The following is an 11,686-nucleotide window of genomic DNA, read 5'->3' as shown; positions in this document are numbered from 1 at the left end:
CAGAGATGACAAAAGACACTGAAACGTCTGTACAGAGTGTGTTGAGGGCCACAGGCTGCCACAAGTGAAATCTGCAACTTCTGAGCATGTCTTCCAGGCTGGACATTTTACTGCCTCACCATCATGTGTACAGAGGAAGAGAAAAGGCCGATGTTCCTTTTTGGAAAATGATTGCTACAGCATCTTTTGATTGAGCATTGCATTATGTTGAATTGAGAACATTATTATTCATGAAAAGGCATCCTAGAAAGCTTCAAAGAAGGGTGGGAAAAAAACTTCAGGTTTTAATACTAATTAGAGGAGCCTGTCTCCCAGGTGTGAGGTGTTTATCTGTGAAAAGCAGGAGATAGTGTAGCAAAGAAGAAATGTACACTAGAGAATAGAAGTTCCAATAAATGGTTGAATGGATTAAAAAAAAAAAAGGATGAGGAAGAAGAAAGAAGACCAACAACAAAAAGGCAGGTAATAAAATAAGATGTTTGCACTGAATATGAAGGGTTTGCAAAACAGCTCAGAGTTTATTTCCAAACCTGCAAGAAAATAACCCTGAAAATAATACAGCAATGTATCTCAATAAGGAGAAGGTTCTTTTTATTTCTTACCCCCATTAACAATATTTTCCAACTCAATTTCTTTTTCACACCAAAAAAGCACTTGTGTCGTGAAAGCTCAGAGTTGGCTTCAAGTACAGCCAAAACAGGCTGTGTCTGGAGCTGTTGCACCTTAACCAAGCACTGACCTTAGTCATGCTGCTTATTTTGGCTGAGGGTTTTCCTGGACAATGTGTGGCTTACCTCTGTCATGGCCTCAGCTTCAGCTAGCACTACCCAACAGAAGTGGCTGCTGTGCTGCCAGTCTGTCCTGCCACATGTGCTTGCTGCCACCCCTCCTGTGGCAGTGTCAGGAGCATTGCCCTGGCCTCAACACTTCCCTCACTCCAACTTCTCCTTTTGGCCCATATGGCTGGACTCACCCTTCTACTGACCTCAGGTGAAGTGCAGTGAAGGGAAGGGAGGAGGACCTGAGATGAGAGAGGCCGTGTTTCTGTGTGGTGGCTTTGCTGGTTTGTATTCTCAGGTGTGCAGTACACTTGTAGCCAAGTGGATGCAGTGTCTGACAGGTTGTTCTATGCATGTACCTTACCATTTTCCTGCTGCTTCCAGCCTGCTGTCTTGTGAGTTAAGGAATCATTGCAGGTGTGGAAAGCTTGAGAGAACGGATGTGCTTTCATAGCTGAGTGAGTGACAGCTGGCCAGCTTTAATTGCCCTTTGGTGTGCCCCTAGAAGGTAGTTTAAGTGAAGAGATTTTTTTTTTCCTGTCTCTGTGGACATGAAATATGGACATCTTTGCTTCTGTGGTTCAGCTGATGAACAGTAACCGGTTAAGCATCAGAAACTCGATCACTTGTGATTGCCTACCCATAACCTCTGCTAGTGACAAGATCTCATGAGGGAGCAAAAAGGAGAGCAATGCAGGGATTTGACTTTCTGCCATAGGCTTTGTGCTAGTCCTTTTGCTGAGGCAATCCTTCCTCTCTGAACATCACTTCAGAGAAGAATTTAACAGAGAAAAAAATCCAGCAAGTTTTTTCAGTGTTTTTTTTCCTTATGGAGCATTCCCTTAGATGACTACAGAGAGATGCATTCAAACAGAACATTAACGTTAAACGAGGTGACACAAGGCTATGTTTAAAAATAACAGAAAGTGTTTCAAATTCTCCTTTGATAGGAGTTGGGCAGCTATATAACCCTAGCAGCTCGCCACCCTAATGACAATCCCCAACAAGAATCACAGCCTGATAACGTGCACTAAGACAGAAGATGGGAGCTGAATTCACAGGCATGAGGAACTGCAGGAGATAGCTGCTGTACAAAGATGCTTATTCAAAGCAGTTGGAAACCCCCATCTTTCCTTGAACCTTGCATAACTAGATGCATAGAATAAATATCTACAGCGTAGAACAGAAATTAACATTAAAGATGTAATGCCATTATACTGATAAACCCTCACCTTTCATACTTAGCTAATTTCTGATCAGCTTATTTTTTATAGGGAAAAAAAGAGAATATAGCAGAACTTGTAGATAGGCAGTGAAAATGGTCTGGAGGCTTGGAAGGATTTTTCAGATAAGGAAAAACTGAAAAGATGAAGGAAAATACTGTTCGAAGAAGAGATGAATAAGAAGGGGTATGTCAGAAGTATATAAATTATAATATTTAAAAGGTTCTCAGTACTGGTACAAAAGGATATCCTTTGAATCAAAAAGCAATGCAGATCTGGAAGTGTCGAGGTTTTTTTTTTTATTGTACCCTATTAAACTGTGGAACTCCCTGCTGCAGGGTGTCACCCACTGAGCTCATGGCCTTAGTGAAAGAAAAAAAAAAGAGAAAAAAAGAAAGCTATTTTTGTGGACAGTGAGAACATTCACAGTTACATTAGAGAAAATAAAAAATTTATAAGAAATATCAGCCCTTGAGATTCAGGGCATAAATCCAACCACTAACTGCCTGGGGTTATAAAGAAACTTCCCCAATGGACATATTAGTTAGTTATTTCCCATTTTAAGTGTTTTACATCTATCCTTGATGCTAGCCGCTGCCTAAGAGGAGGTGCTACAAGAACTGGACAGTTGGTTTGATTTGCTATGAAGGTTGGCATATCCTTGAAAAACATGGCAGCTTTCTCCTTCCCTTCCTCACCCTGTCCTCTGAACCACCTTACCTTGGCATGCACCAGAGAGCTGACGAAAAGAAAGGGCTTCTCCTCTCTTTTCAAGGCACTCTGATGTGTGGGTAACCCCAGCTGGCACAGTCCTGTGGGCAGGAGAGACCAGCTCAGCTGGAGAGCAGGCTCCCCACTGCTGTCCTGGCTGCAGCAGGCTGGAATCAAACTGCCCTGGCAGAGACCTGCTGACACTGCCACTGTCCCACCTCTCTGACCCCAGGGAGGACATACAGCTCCCCATCTGTAGCTGCTTGGCTGCACCTTTGGCTTTGCTTGTCTTCTCCATGGATTTCTCTGGTCCTCAACACTATGGCAGCACTCAGCAAGCAAGCAGGAGATGTGGGCCACAGAGGCAAAGCAAGGCAGAATACCTGTCTTGCTTTCCCTTCTCCCTGAATGCTTAAATTTGTTCTTTGTCTAATCTCCTCTGCCAGGCAATTTGAGATAATCAGTGTGACTTTTCTGCTATTGTTCTTCTATCCCAATCTTTCTCAATTTCTTTTGCAAATGGTGCCCCTTCTCATTTCCCTCATTTCTCTTCCTGTGATACCTCGAAAGGGGAAAGCTTTGTTGCTCCAAGGCAGAGGACTGCAAACTGGTTATAACCACTCTGTCAACGTTCATGACCCTGTGCTAGAGAAGCTGAGCTGCTGTCAGCAATTAAAACTCCTTAGAAGTTACCTGATTAATTACTTGGGGGAAGTAATTGCCACTTCTCACTTGGAAAGGAAGGTGCTGCGTTGTATCTGACCTCAGGGACTCAGGTATACTAAGAATCACAAAATCACAGAATATTCTGAATTGGAACAGATCCACAAGGATCATCGAGCCCAACTCTTAAGTGAATGGTGAAATCCTCATGTGAAGGGCTCAGTGTGTCTTTTGCAATGGGTCAGTTGCAGCTGCTCTGGGAAACATTCTCACTTCTTGGCCATCTCTTGCCATGGATTCAGAGACCAACATGTGCCAGCTGCATTGCTGCACAGGACACTGAATTGCCATCCATGTGGCCTCAGCAGCTGAAGTGATGAGCCTAGGAGGAGAAGTGGTAAATTAAGTATACTGTTCCCTCCTATATGTAGGAACACTGGAAGAGGTAAAAGGGGAGAGATGATTGTGAGGTAGAAAACAGGAAATTGTTTTTTCCCTACAGGTGAACTTGGTTACAGCCCTATAATTGTCTGATTTCACAGTCTCATGGGAGGACTCTTTCCTACGCACACATACTCATGCAGATACTCTCTCCCAGAAGGATGATCAAAGGGTTTTAACAGTGAAGGCTTTTAACAGAAAATAAGTTGGTTTAGGTCAGAAATTAGGAGGAAGTTCTTTGTTGTGAGGGTGGTGAGCAGTGCTCAGAGAGGTTGTGGATGCCTCTTCCCTGGAAGTGTTGGAAGACAGATTGGAAGGGACTCTGAGCAACCTGATCTAGTAGAAGATGTCCCTGCCCATGACAGGGGTTGGAAGTGGATGATCTTTAAGATTTCTTCTGATGCAAACTATTCTATGATTCTGTGATCCCACAGGAGGCTGGTGGGTTACTCTGGTGAGTGAATTTACTCTTCAGACCTCTTTGATGTGAAACTTTCAGTTCTTGACTAATTTCTTTACTATCTCAGTGTGATGCTGGTCTTTGCTGGGAAGGGCTGGAGGGCTGCACAGACCCATCAACCTCCACCACAATCATCTCCACATCAGGATCTGCTTTGGTCTTCGTATATAACATTCAGGGTGGGGTTGAAAAAGAAGTGGAGATATATTTTTTTTTGTTTTTAAGCAGTGCATTTATTCCCTGGCTCCCCTCTCAGTTTGGCTTGGACTCTTGGCTTTTCACTTTCATTTGTGCATTCAGTTCATTCTTCTCACTGAAACCTTCCTGACCTTGAACATAACCCAGCGTGTTACAGCCTCACTCAGATAAACTCCTAGACCTAGGTTGAATACCTAAGCAATTTAGCAAGCCAAGACTGGCACCTAGATTCTCCCACATCTCTTATCCTGCATGACCAACAGCAGCCAGACTGGATCAAATATTGTCTCTGTGTGGACAGCTGGACACCTTCCACTATGCCTGATTGCATCCTCACAGGAAAGGACCTAGGTAGACCTTGCCTTTTCTTGTCTTCTCAGTCAAACAAGTGTCTGAACACTATGCAAATATTACCTTCCTGTTTCTTCTGAAGTTGTTTATTGGCATTATTGCTCTCTCTTATGATTAAGGAAATAAAGATTTAGAACAAGGTGTAATGATGGTACCCAAGTTATTAAAAAAAACGGTGCCAGATCTGAAAATAAATCCCTGCTCTCCTAGCTTCTCTGCATAGTGTTTTGTTGCAAGACTGGGTTTGCCTTAGAATTTCTCATTACCTGCCCTGATGTACTTGGATGTATGAACTTAAGTTGTCTATTTAACTCTTTACATGCTATTTATCCTCTTTCATAGCAGTTTTCTGTTGGCATCAGTGTGGTGGAAGATACTGCTAAATGACATCCCTTTGAATTGAACTAGCTATTGCACTCCAAATCTTTCAGGGTTTCCTTAGATTGAGTTTTGTTTCCAAAGTTCATAAACAGGGCTGGGGCTGTTTTCCAAAGGTGTGAATCCTTTCGGAAGACAGTTTGTCTGGGAGTCAGGCTTACATGATAAATTAGAATGAACCTGAGCTCTTAAGTTTGGTTTTGTTTTTGATAGATCCCCCATAAAAAAAAGGTGTCTGGATGATGGGGCTATTATTCATTATACTGCAGAGACAGGAGCATGGTGTGATGCTATGGTCTGAATAGAACTTTATCTCAGGCTGCTCCCAGTCTCAGTTCTGCCCTAGCCATTACCAGAAAAACCTAGTGCTGAGCCTCAGCCCTCTCCCTGTCCCACAATTTACTTTTCTCATACTGCAGAAGAGTTCACCTCGGTACAAAGAAGGAAGCCTGAACACAGTGCAAAGGAGCAAGCTTCCAAGCAGGGCAGAAGAAACCAGCTTTGGCAGAATGCCTTTGCTTGGCACTGGTCAAAACAAGCATATGGGAAAGGGAAGTGAATGAGGAATGCTCTGTCTGGCAAGATTGGTATACATGGTCAGAGTCCTGCAAGACCAGCTTTTAGACAGGAGTTCACTGCTGTTTGACATGCCCTGGGGACACCTGAGTGCTCCCACACTTCTGAATTTTCCTCTGGACAGCATTTATCAAGAGGACATGCAGGCAGCATCCTCTTTCCCAACATTTCTTTCCCTTTTTCTTGCTGTCTGTTTTACACTCAGCTGAGCAGAATCTGCAGTGGATGGCAAATTTAGCTGCTTTGCTTTGTTTTGCAACCCCCACCCCTGGCTCCTGTGTTGTCCAGCTCCCTGTGCTCAGCAGCAGTTGTTTTACACAGTGGGTTTGCACTGGCTGACCTGCAGCCTCTTTTATGCATGTTTTGGTGTGGGAGCTACTGCAAACCCTCTGCTGTGAGTAGTCAATATTCAAGATTCGATATTCGGGTGGTGTGATTGGTCAATGAGGTGACAGAGCCTTGCCTTTGTTCCCTGATTAGATGACTGAACCTTTGTTAATTACTTCTGCCAGAAATGAAGTCTGTTTTGTGATTAAGTGGTTCTAAGCTACAGGCTTGAGATTTACTCCCTGTGAACTCTTGTTCCAATGGGACTTTGCACGTGTGAGGGTTGTCTAAGGCATGTATAAACAGAGTATAAAAATGGCCAGAGTCATATTCTCTTTCTAATCTATTAAAAATGGTTGACCTGCATGTCTTTGCTATGCATTTGGCTCTAGTAACGAGAGCCTGCCCTTGCAGAACACAAACCCTCCTTTGGCACGTGTTCTCCCAGGATGTCTGCAGTCCCAAAGCCACATCACACACCACAGCATGGAACAGACTGGCTAAATTCCCTGAAACAATGCAATAGCAGCACATAATGCACTAACAAGCATATGGAGTGAGCTGGGAAGAAAAGAGCATCTCGACTCTGAGGCCATGTGCCCTGAGTCTGAGACAATTTTGACCTGGATTGGGTGCGGGCAAAAATGGACCTGTTGATTGAATAAGCAAACCAGAAGATACAGAAGGATATTTTTTTAATGCTGCCTTTATGCCACATAGTGAAAGACAAATGGTATCTTATACTAAGTAGAGTCCTTTGGAGCAAAGTTAAATCATAGAAATGTTCTGGTAAGATTTTCAACCAGCTGAATGAATTAATTCTGGGTTGTCTCTTTGTGTCACATAGCCCCAACTTTTTCAACCCACTGATAAAATAGTGGATGCTATTAACTGTTAATAACTGTATTATTAACTGTGTGCTCAGAGCCCCAGTATCATAGCAGAGAGTAACTGGAAACTTAATTATTTGGGTGAGATTTAATTATCAGTCATGTCAGTTGCACCTACTTTCTATACTATGTGAGAAAGCACAAAAATGCTGTTTTCCTTAACCAAAAAATACTACAAATCCCACTGTTACTCTAGATCTGATGGAACAAGAAGCAGTGATTTCAGCATTTCTTTTGGCTTTTCTGAATGTAATTCTCACCCCAGTGTATCAGAATGTACCTCTGGGAAAAAGATGCTTTTATCCAGCCTGTGGAAAACCTGAGCAATGGGTGCTTATAAATTCCTTGGAAATGCAGGCAGAAAGAAAGCTACTTTTTATTTAGCTCCCCTGCTCAACCTTTTTACTAATCTAATGGAAAAAGGCTAGAGTTAAGATTCAGAGCAACCATATGTACAAGAACTGCCTTAATTTAAATGTCCTGTTGAATACAATATGATCTTAAAATGATGCATGATGGAAATTCTTCTCAGAACTGGTGCAGTGCATTAGCATTAGTCATTGCAGTTAGACTGGGTGGAGCACATTAGAAGTCGTCACTGTGATGGATGCGTGGCATGCATTAAAATGAAAATCATTGCAATGGACCAAGCAGAAAACACAGGAATTAAAGGTTCTGTGATGGATTCTGTGAAACACATCAGAATTTGAGTGACTGTGAGTCATAAAAGGCATAAGGGTCTGAATGTCCCTCATCCTGAATGGGTACTTTCTAAAGGATGAATGACAGGGCTGCCTGTTATATCAATTACCTGCAGTGCTGTGGAAAGCCTCATGGATGGAATAACTGATGAGTCAGGATTCCTTGGTTCTGCTGTCAGCTCTGCTGCTGACTCATTTTGTATCCTTGAGTGATAAACTTCCCTCTCTCTTCCCCATTATGTGCATGGCAGTGTGTTTACCCTTCCTCATAAAGAATTGAGACCTGTTTCTGCCACAACTCTCATGTATGTCTAATATTATGCATTGGAAATTGTCCCAGTGCCCTTATGAATGAGTCTTTGGAAGGTGGAAGCTGTAGAATATGCAGATGAAAAGTGCTAAGTGTAGTCATGAACCACCAGATTTGTGTGATTCTTATTTTTGCTGTTTGATGCTGTTTCTCATTTTCAGGATTTTTTTTTTTTTGAGAAGTCCATGTGAGACTGACCAGACATTAAAGAACTCTTTGTGTTCCTTTCTTATGGACTCTTAGATTGGTCTTAAAGATGAAAGCTCCATTTCATGACTTTATCCACCTATCCACAGTATGTTCCCAAGCTAGTTAAAATTAAACTTAGCTATCAAAATGCTAAAGTTGATAGCTCATTTATCTTTCTGTCTCCCAACTCTACATTACAATACAGCAGTGATTGATCTTGCGTCTTCAAGGTACTATATAGTATAAAAACTAAGAGAAGATTAATTAAAAGCCGTCGCATCCAGACAGGTTTTAAAATAAGTTTTAGATTTAGACAATATATCAGCTGAAGCAAAAAGATTCTGAGACCATAAGCCTGTAACTTCAAGTAAGTTTTTCTTTCCTTCAGGACACAGAAAACCCCATTTCACCATAGAATAACATCAAAGTCTGGTTTGGTCAGGCTGGCCGGTGGCAGGAGGCAGGAAGCTGTCACATTTGTGGGCTCTCCAGCAGTGGTGAAAGTGATGTCCTTGAGGACTTCTGCAGGCTCAGGGGAGAATGTCAGCTCATAGCTGAATGGTGAGTTGGAGATGGTTCCGAGGCAATTTTTTAAAGCAGCCCCCAGCTCCTCCAGGCACAGAGAAGCTTGTCTGGGCAGCATGTCTCAATGACTTAAATTGAGCCCAAAATCAGAGACAGCTGCATTTGAGCTGTCAGTGTCTGACTGTGGGAGCTGCAGAACAACACTAAACAATCCAGTTTTATGGTATTTTTGGCTAAAGAAGGACACATGATTGCTGGTCAGTGTCAGCTTTCTGGCACCACTGTTTATCCAAACAATTGTTAAGCTATGCAGGATCCTCAGAAGCCCTCAGTGCTTGCAGTTCTTGTGCACTGAACTTAGGGACTATCCAAAAACTTGGCTTTTCCCTGCCAGGAACTATCAGGGGCTGAATGCTTTGGAAAGACCCTTACAGCAGTGCTGAACTCCTGAATATCTGCCTGTAGATCACTGAGTGTTTAATGACCACTTTGTTCTTAAACTTTGCTCTTGCCCACCTTTAGTCTGTGTCAGCAAACTCATCTTGAGAAAGACAAAATGGTGAGGCTCTTACATTTTCATGAGTTTGTTTAAAGGGAGACATTTAATCCACCTGACAGCTAAAATATGTTAGCAGGGTGTGGGATGTCTGCTGTGAGAGTGTTCAAGAGCTCCCCATTTTGCTTGTACAGTGGCAAAATGCCTTGATCACATCCAGCTGATTCAGGGATTTTTTCCTTGGGGGAGCACAAGAGAGGGGAAAGCAAAATGAATGGCAGTGATTCCACTTTATAGGGGGGTCAACAAAAATCCCTGCAGCATGAATTTGGTCCAGCTATGTCCCCTGTTACATGCTGGTGTAATTATTGGCAGAACAGGGTTCTTTGTCTCTAATTTACAGCATTTCATCTATTACCAGGAATGAAAATGTATAATTTTTTTGGGTCTCTTTCTCTCCCACTCTTTGTTTTCCTTCCACTTCAGTTAATTTCAATAAGTAGATGATTTCTGTGCTGTTTGGTGTACTCCCTAAAAGTGCCAATTAACTTTGTATGAAATAAGATAACTCTTTTGAATTTGCATTAGTTACATGTTTGTGTCTTTGAACGTTGGTTGTCAGGATGCATCATCCTCTGAGTTTTTTCCCCCTGTGTTTTGTAAACAGGATATGTTTTACTTTCACTGCTGAAAAGCAATTTGAGTCAGGACGTATACCGAAGACATGTCTCCTTTCACTCTTTCAGAATTTGATTGTGTGTTTTTTATCAATCCCAAATTCATTTAATTTCCCTTAACTGAGCTGATTGTACTGTGTACTTCCTCTTGAAGAAAATTCTGCTACTGGGAAGATGGCAGTCAAAGAGCTAATCGCTGGGGATATGGCAAACTTCTCATGCCTCATATCAAGCTGTTGCATGCATCAGATGTGCACACATTTTAATTCAGGTGTTTCCCAGTCCATGCTCCCCTTAGGAAAGAGAAGAACAGAGAGACTGGTGAGAAAGAAAAAACAGCTATTGAAAAAAAATGAGGTGAACAGGCAGTTGGGAATAAGCTAGAAGGAATGTGAAATATGGGACAGAAATGGGAAGAGGGAAAATAAAGAGGAAAAATAGAATATGCATCAACAGACTATAGGCAATATATCTATAGAAGGTTAGGGACCTATGGCAACCTAAACATAAGAAAAGGCTTTATTAGTTGCCCTTGGGCAAGCTTCTTGTTTTCCTATAATATGAGGAGTCAGGGTCTCAGTCTGACAACCATCTGAGTGTCTTCTGACTTCTATGCTGAGTTTCCTTTGGGACTTACCTCTTGGGTAATGCTCTCAGTCTTTTCAGCTGTCAGCTTCAAACTGTCTGCAGTGGGTGTTGTTTGGTCTTTGATATGGTTGATCTTCTATCCAGTATATTCTTCTGGAGAGTTTGGAGGCTGTTGGTGCTGGAGGAGCAGAAACACAGTAGAAGGACATGAGATTGAAGTATATATTCTCTGGAGCCACCCATCCTGGCCGTTTGTCACAGGTTTTGCAGTGAGTGCAGCAGCTTTGTCAGTGCTTTAGGTCCAGCCTTTCAATCTTCTGTGCCTATCTGCTTCTTCTTGCTCTGGGAGATTTGAAAAACTTGGTGCTGTATGGTAGTCTGCCCCAGCCCATTTAAGGTATTTCTAGCCTTCATTCTGCTTGCCAGTTTTGTTTCCCTTCTATCTTGCCTTCTCCTTTCACCTCATCTTTCTGCCTTTGCTCTTTCTTCTGCTCTTCCTTAAGATGCTAACACAAGTTCTCCTACTAAAGCCTTGTTTGTTCCCTCTAATGACTTTAGTCCTCACTGCCAAAAAGGAGCAAAAACCATGAGGTGTCAAAGACAGGGAGAACCTGGAGGAATGGCCACAGGTAAGTGATAGGCCTGCAGTAAAAGACCCCATACTATCATAGAATCATAGAATGTGCTGAGTTGGAAGGGGCCCACATGGGTGATTGAGTCCAGCTCTCAGCCCTACACAGAATATACCAAGAGTCACACCATATATTTGAAGATGCTTCTTGAACTCTGTCAGGCTTGGTGCTGAGACCACTTCTCCGGGGAGCCTGCTCCAGTGCTCAATCACACTGTAGTTGAAAAACTTCCTCCTGGTATCCAATCTAAACCTGCCCTGACTCAGCTTTATGCCACTCCCTGTCACTGGTCACAAGAATTAAGAGGTCCTGTCCTAAGTTTCCCATGGTGAGTATGTTGAAGAGAATGAGGTCTCCTCCCTGCTACCTCTAAAACTCTGGGAATGGAAAGAACCTGCCTCCTCACTAGTTTGTTTATTCCACTTACCATCAAGGTTAAACTTTCTTCTGTAACCTTTACCAATTCCTTTCAAGCTGCTCTGTGTAGTTCTGTGTTGCTGTATGTTGTAGACACAGCTATGGTATTTATCTCTCATTTGTGTAAAATCCTGAGTGTGGAAGTGATTTGTCT

The sequence above is a fragment of the Passer domesticus genome, chromosome 2 (genome assembly GCF_036417665.1).
Source record: "Passer domesticus isolate bPasDom1 chromosome 2, bPasDom1.hap1, whole genome shotgun sequence".
NCBI classification, from domain to species: Eukaryota; Metazoa; Chordata; class Aves; order Passeriformes; family Passeridae; genus Passer; species Passer domesticus.
Note: the sequence above shows the minus strand (reverse complement) of the source record.